At 41.6% G+C, this 6,000-nt stretch overlaps 1 protein-coding gene across 2 annotated transcripts in view; it reads right to left on the minus strand.

Annotated features, from left to right (window-relative positions):
• The window catches only part of LOC134351654 (rho GTPase-activating protein 8-like), a 95,348-nt gene extending 92,068 nt beyond the window's left edge, over positions 1-3,280 (minus strand). The window contains exon 1 of one of the 2 annotated variants that reach the window (XM_063058107.1): positions 2,783-3,280. The gene's annotated coding sequence lies outside the window, so the exon portion shown is untranslated. Of the gene's footprint in view, positions 1-2,608; positions 2,740-2,782 lie in introns of those variants that run through there. The other variant, XM_063058108.1, reaches the window with a different exon arrangement.
• Between the last annotated feature and the right edge of the window lie 2,720 nt (positions 3,281-6,000).

The raw sequence follows: 6,000 nt of genomic DNA on the forward strand, positions 1-6,000 counted from the left end.
TTCCCAACCTTTTTTATGCCATGGAGCCCTGCTATTAACTGAGGGCACCATGGACCTTAGGCTGGGAACCACTGAGAGATGGGGATGGAACTGGACTCTCTGACGGTGATGTCTGAAAAGAGGATGCTGTCCAAATTGCATGCCATCTTGGACAATGTCTCCCATCCACTACATAATGGACTGGATGGGCACAGGAGTACATTCAGCCAGAGACTCATTCCACCGAGATGCAACACAGAGCATCATAGGAAGTCATTCCTGCCTGTGGCCATCAAACTTTACAACTCCTCCCTTGGAGGGTCAGACACCCTGAGCCGATAGGCTGGTCCTGGACTTATTTCCTGTCATAATTTACATATTACTATTTATGGTTTTATTACTATTTATTATTTATGGTGCAACTGTAATGAAAACCAATTTCCCCTGGGAGCAATAAAGTATGACTATGACAATGAGAGAGTCAAGGGTTGTTTATCCAGGATGGGTAATGATGATAGTTTTAGAGCACAGCAGAGTAAAGGATTATTGACAGTATTACAGGGCCAGGAATAGAAGGGGAGTTACACAGACAAAATGAGTGAAGAGAGTGGAAAAAGGCAGAGATAGGGTGGTACGATAGTGTAGTGGTTAGCAGAATGCTTTACAGTACCAGCGACCTGAGTTCACTTCCTGCCGCTGTCTATAAGGAGCTTGTACATTCTCCCTGTGACCACAAGGGTTTCCTCCGGGTGCTCTGATTTCCTCCTGCACTCCAAAGATGTAGGTTGATTGGTCATTGTAAATTGTCCTGTGACTAGCCTAAGATTACATCGGGGATTCACTTGTCAGTGAGGTTCGAAGGGCCGGCAGGGTCTATTCCTCACACTTTATCTCAATTAAACAATAAATGAGAGTTTAGAGTGAAAACAGCAAGATTTGATTGATGGACAAATGTAAATGAACCCCTAAGATTGAGACTCAGGGATAATGAAGATCATGAGCTTTTCACACTTGTTGCTTGAGGTGAGGAGTAGAGAAGGACTTGGATTCTTTTTGTTACTCACAAACCTGTTAGAACTTGCAATGCTTCTGCCAACTAACAAAATTTGTTATATCATGCAAAATTATGTCATTGTCATCTATTTTTGTTATTGTCGAAACATTTCACTGAAAACAGTTTCACCACGTCATCCTGACTAATGGAAATCATATGGCCACTGCAAAATGTTATTTGAAATTACTATCTTACTCTACTTCCTTAAACCTGCAATACAAAATGCAAAACTGGCAGGACTGCAATTTCCCGTCAGTCATTTTGGCTGCTGCTACTCACTGCAAGTGTCGTCTGCATGGAACAGAAGGGAGGAGATTCTACCTGCACAACAAGCACCCAGTCTTTATTCTAAAAGTAAATCAAGATTAAAGTCTAGCATGGAGTATTTCAAAGCATTGTACACATCCAGTCAACTTATTAGTGGGATTCAAATTCCAATGCAGCCACTGTACAATTAATTCTTATGAAAAAATAGTTCACAAAATTAATTCTCTGGAAATAGATATCAAAAGGCAAATGTTTTAGAAGATAAAGCTCATTGGTGGGGCTGAGAGCGTCTTTCCTTGTTCAGTTTAAATAATTTCTCCACTCTGAACAAAATGTCCAGACAGATAGCGTACTGACTGTCAGTGAGAAAGTAGATTACTGTCACCATGCATCTCAGAAATTCCACAAACATGTGTCACCAAAAGTGGTACAGCACAAAATTTTCACACGGAACACCAAGTTGAATCCGTACCTTTCTCACTGGAATTTTACCCTCCTCGCCACACTGGCACATTATAGCAAAGTGCACTGCACTGCGATCACCGCAGGAGCTAGCCTTAAATCTCTGTCCTGACACACCTACTGAGATCTGTGACATCGACAGAAAGCAACATCTCCCCGAACTAGAAAATCCCCACAAGGTTTATCCACTACACAAGACGTCTCCTGAACTGCTCACTTTCTGCAAGTTTAAAAGTTCTCTACATAATTTTCAAAGTTTCCAGTAATTAGAGATAAACCTGTTATACTTGCCATTAAAGTATAATTCTGATTAGAGATTTCGATTTAAAATCTGCAATTGATTTCACAAAGCCCACTTCAAAGCAATACATTGGCAGGGGAATAGCCCAGGCTAATCGGAAAGCGGACATGAAATGGGATCACAATTCATCAGTTGCTAAGTTAACCTGGAGGTCATCACGTAAGTGATAAAAATTTACGACGCAGACTTTGGCAAAAAGGTTATTTAGGTTAATTTCTATGTCCCAGGTCTTGATCTACACCCACAAAGAGTCCCGGGTGCTTTCAGAAAATTTGCCGAGTGTTCTCCAATCCAGACACCCTCTACCTTCAAAGGGCAGAAATAAAATCTCCGTTTTGTCCATAACTGCAACATTTTGCCTCAGAATTAAAACCATTCTGTTGGGCATAGAGACAATTCCCTCACACCACCCTCTTCGGCCTATCACCGTTCTGAATAGAAATCGAAAGCTGGAAATCTGAAATATAAAATATATCTGGAATCACCCAGCAAGTCCGACAGCAGGTACAGTGAGAGGTCGAAAAAGTATGTTTCAAATCGAAAACCTTTCATATGAGTTGATAGTCTGCCCGTCAGTCCACGTTCCTGCTTTGATAATGTCCTTTACCAGCAACGACAGAGATCTCAACTTAGCCCAAATAACTCGAGTTCAGGTCGCTTTAACTATTCCAAGTATCTCCTCCAACTTCCCGACAAAGAGTGGCAATACCTTTCCTTACCTTTTGTAAAGAAAGGCACTCTTTGGAACCGATCACGCTCTACAAAGTACTCCTCCCGACTCTCCAGGTGATTTTTCTCCGCAAGAGCGAAACAAACTTCTGATAAAAGGAGTTCCTGGGCCAACGCATGCGCGTTTCTCCCTTCAACTTGTGTTTCGCCTCGTGAACAAATTCAATCGGTACATAATCTTGTTAAGTGAACGCATTTTCTAAGGGAAGTGAGTTAACTAACTTGCAGCAAGTGTGAGCGACCAAATGTCGCCCGAGAGCTCATTCCGTCGGCAAGGAAACTGCACGCGAGCTCATCTAAATCTTGAGACGCAAAACAACTTCGACCAGGCGACGTAAACTTTCTCTGTCCACGAGATTTTTATTCAGTCCTTAAACAGGACTGAGCCAAACAGCGATCGTATGTCGTTCCCACTCCTCCTGTAAAACAGAACCCCCAAACTTTTATTCACGGAAGTGTTTTTTTCGTCCGATTTAAAGTACTTCACCACTCAGGTAAGTGTTTGAAGAGGAAGAGGTGGGGGATGGGAAGGGAGGGTGAATTTAAATAATTTACTGCCTTTTTAATATGAAATTATAAGATAGAGCACCTTTCAGAATATTTCTGGGCTACCGTGCTTATATAAAGAAACTTCATAAGTAATTGACCAAAGTACACGTTTAAAAATGAAGTTATGGATAAATGAGCAATATAGATGGTTTATTTCCATACGTCTGAACTCCTCATTAATACCGATTTATTTTGCTTTTCCCTGTCGCCCTGTAGCAAAGTTGATTATTTTGAAGCGTATTATTGCACAGTTTCTTGTAACATTGCTGGTGTTTTCAAAAACTGACCTTGCGATGCACATTGGGTGGAAGGAGATAATAGACTAGCATGTTTACAAGTATTTAAGTCCCTAATTTTGTCTTTTATTTCTACAGTGAAGTATTAGATGCGATTCTGCAGAATTGTTTTGGGAAGTAGAATATGTGTTTCTCTGAAATTCAAGCTGAAGGTAGAAAACAGTCACCTACAGGCTGCAGTAAAATACAAATCTAGTTAAATCAGAGAAAATTTTGACATCTTGTCTGATACAAAATATAATTTGAGTGTGTCAATGAATTGAATAATTTATTTAAAATAATTAAATGAACTGTATCATTGGTTTTAATTTTGGTCGTCATTGTGCGTGGAATTAGGGAATGTACTGTATGTGGTGCAGTTATGTCTCTAGCTGTCTTGGAAATCTAAATCTCTAATCTTATGCAGACCATTTCAGGAATGTGAAACAAGGACAATCACATAGGGCTAGTTATTGCCTCACTGTTGCCTTTACATGAGGAAGTAATTCTGTGTCTAAATCCCATTCTATGGTTTACAATCCAGGATAATGGACCTGAGTAATGACAAAATGTGCTGTACTTTGTTTCAGTTGTTAAATTGAATTATCTCAGGTGGTTGTCAAAGATTCTGTGCTGCTCTTGAAAGGTGACTCTGGTGTAGGTGTGTACATTGCTTATTCAACATCCTGGATGTTCATACAGCTAGAGCAGGAACTGGGAACTTTCATTTGTGTGTGGCTGAGACCGGAGGCTGGGAATGTGGGCTGGGTGTGCAGGAGGTAGAGGCAGGTCAGGAACGTGAGGAGCTTTGCAGCCAGGAATGGGGCTGGGTTTGAGACCCAGTGAGTGAGTTGTGAAGAGGAGGCAGTGACTGTGCCCAAGCCGCTGTGCACACGTATCTGGGTCCATGCTGTCTTATGCAAGAACTCTCCTTTATGTATGAGCTAAGTCTCCAGTTCCTTGGACCCTTTGCCATTGGATTAAGACCTCGCTCTGTGAAGCCCAAATGTCTGCATCAGCCACCACACGTGGCAAATACACACTTCCTGATATGAAAATTGGGATCTGGTAAATCATGACAGACCTAAATACTGTTTCAGTGTCATGGCTTCGGAACATGGACACTTTGTAATCAGTGTTGTCACAGTGAGTGAGACGCACTGAGCAGGAATAGCTTGGAAGAGGAAATGCCATCTCCATCCCATCCGGTAGGCGCTACAGGATCCTCCACTCCCGCACCAGCAGGCACAGGAAGATCTTCTTCCCTGAGGCTGTGACCCTGCTGAACCTCACATCACAGTGCTAAGCAGTATTGCACCCATATTGTACTGTCTCAGTACTTTTATATTTGTGTGCTGTAGCACTTTTTATTCGCAGTTATTTTGTAAATAACACTATTCTTTGCATTTCTGGTCAGATGCTAACTACATTTCATTGGCTTTGTGTCTGTACTTGACACAATGACAATAAAGTTTAATCTAATCTAATAATGTGAATTTTGTTTCAAAACTCAGCTAGTCTGATGTCTCAGTGATTTCCACCCCCCCCCCCCGGTGGAATTCAAGGATGTTTATGATATCTCAACTTGCTCTGATGTGGAAACAATCCCTAGAGTCAACAATGCATACAGGGTAAATGATAACAAGAACTTCTGCTTCAACAGTAGGGGGAAAAATACTAGTCTCTGTGCCAGTTAGAGATAAGCTGATCGTCATCGGCAACTTAGACATTGGGATGGGAAGGGAGGCCACACTTGGGGCAGAGTATGATTGATAAGGAAGGAGAAGGTGAACTCCTGTGGTGTACTTCTCTTGACAAAGTACTTAAGAGAATAGTCTCATCATCATGAACACACACAAAATGCTGGAGGAACTGAGTGGGTCGGGCATCATCAATGGAAAGACAGAAACATTGACTGTTTATTCTTTTCCATAGATGCTGCCTGGTCCAATGAATTCCTCCAACATTTTGTATATGTTTGTCATCATAATGAACATCTTGTTTCATCATGACAATACCTTGGGTCCTAGTACCAACACAAAGGAAACCTCTACAAAAGTATGGAGATCAGGAGAGACTTGGGAACTCGAGTGGTGGTACAGCTGGTTGAGAGAGGGTAGTGAAGGCCTGTAAATCATAGCTGTCCAGCTGAAAAGGACATTGAAAAAAGAGGAAAAATCCTGGAACTGCGGACCATTTCCCACCTCTCAGGAGACTCCTTTATGCAAAGGCCGGTGTTAATGATGGAATTCACCATCCACAAGGCAAAGCCTTCAGTCGAATGAAGAAAACGTTATTTAAGATCAAGGTTTCAGAACTGGTGCAGAATGCAATGTATCATAAAGCAGTGATCATAATGGAGGGAGCTTTTTTTCTGGTGGCAC

The sequence above is a fragment of the Mobula hypostoma genome, chromosome 9 (assembly GCF_963921235.1).
Source record: "Mobula hypostoma chromosome 9, sMobHyp1.1, whole genome shotgun sequence".
Classification (NCBI taxonomy): Eukaryota; Metazoa; Chordata; class Chondrichthyes; order Myliobatiformes; family Myliobatidae; genus Mobula; species Mobula hypostoma.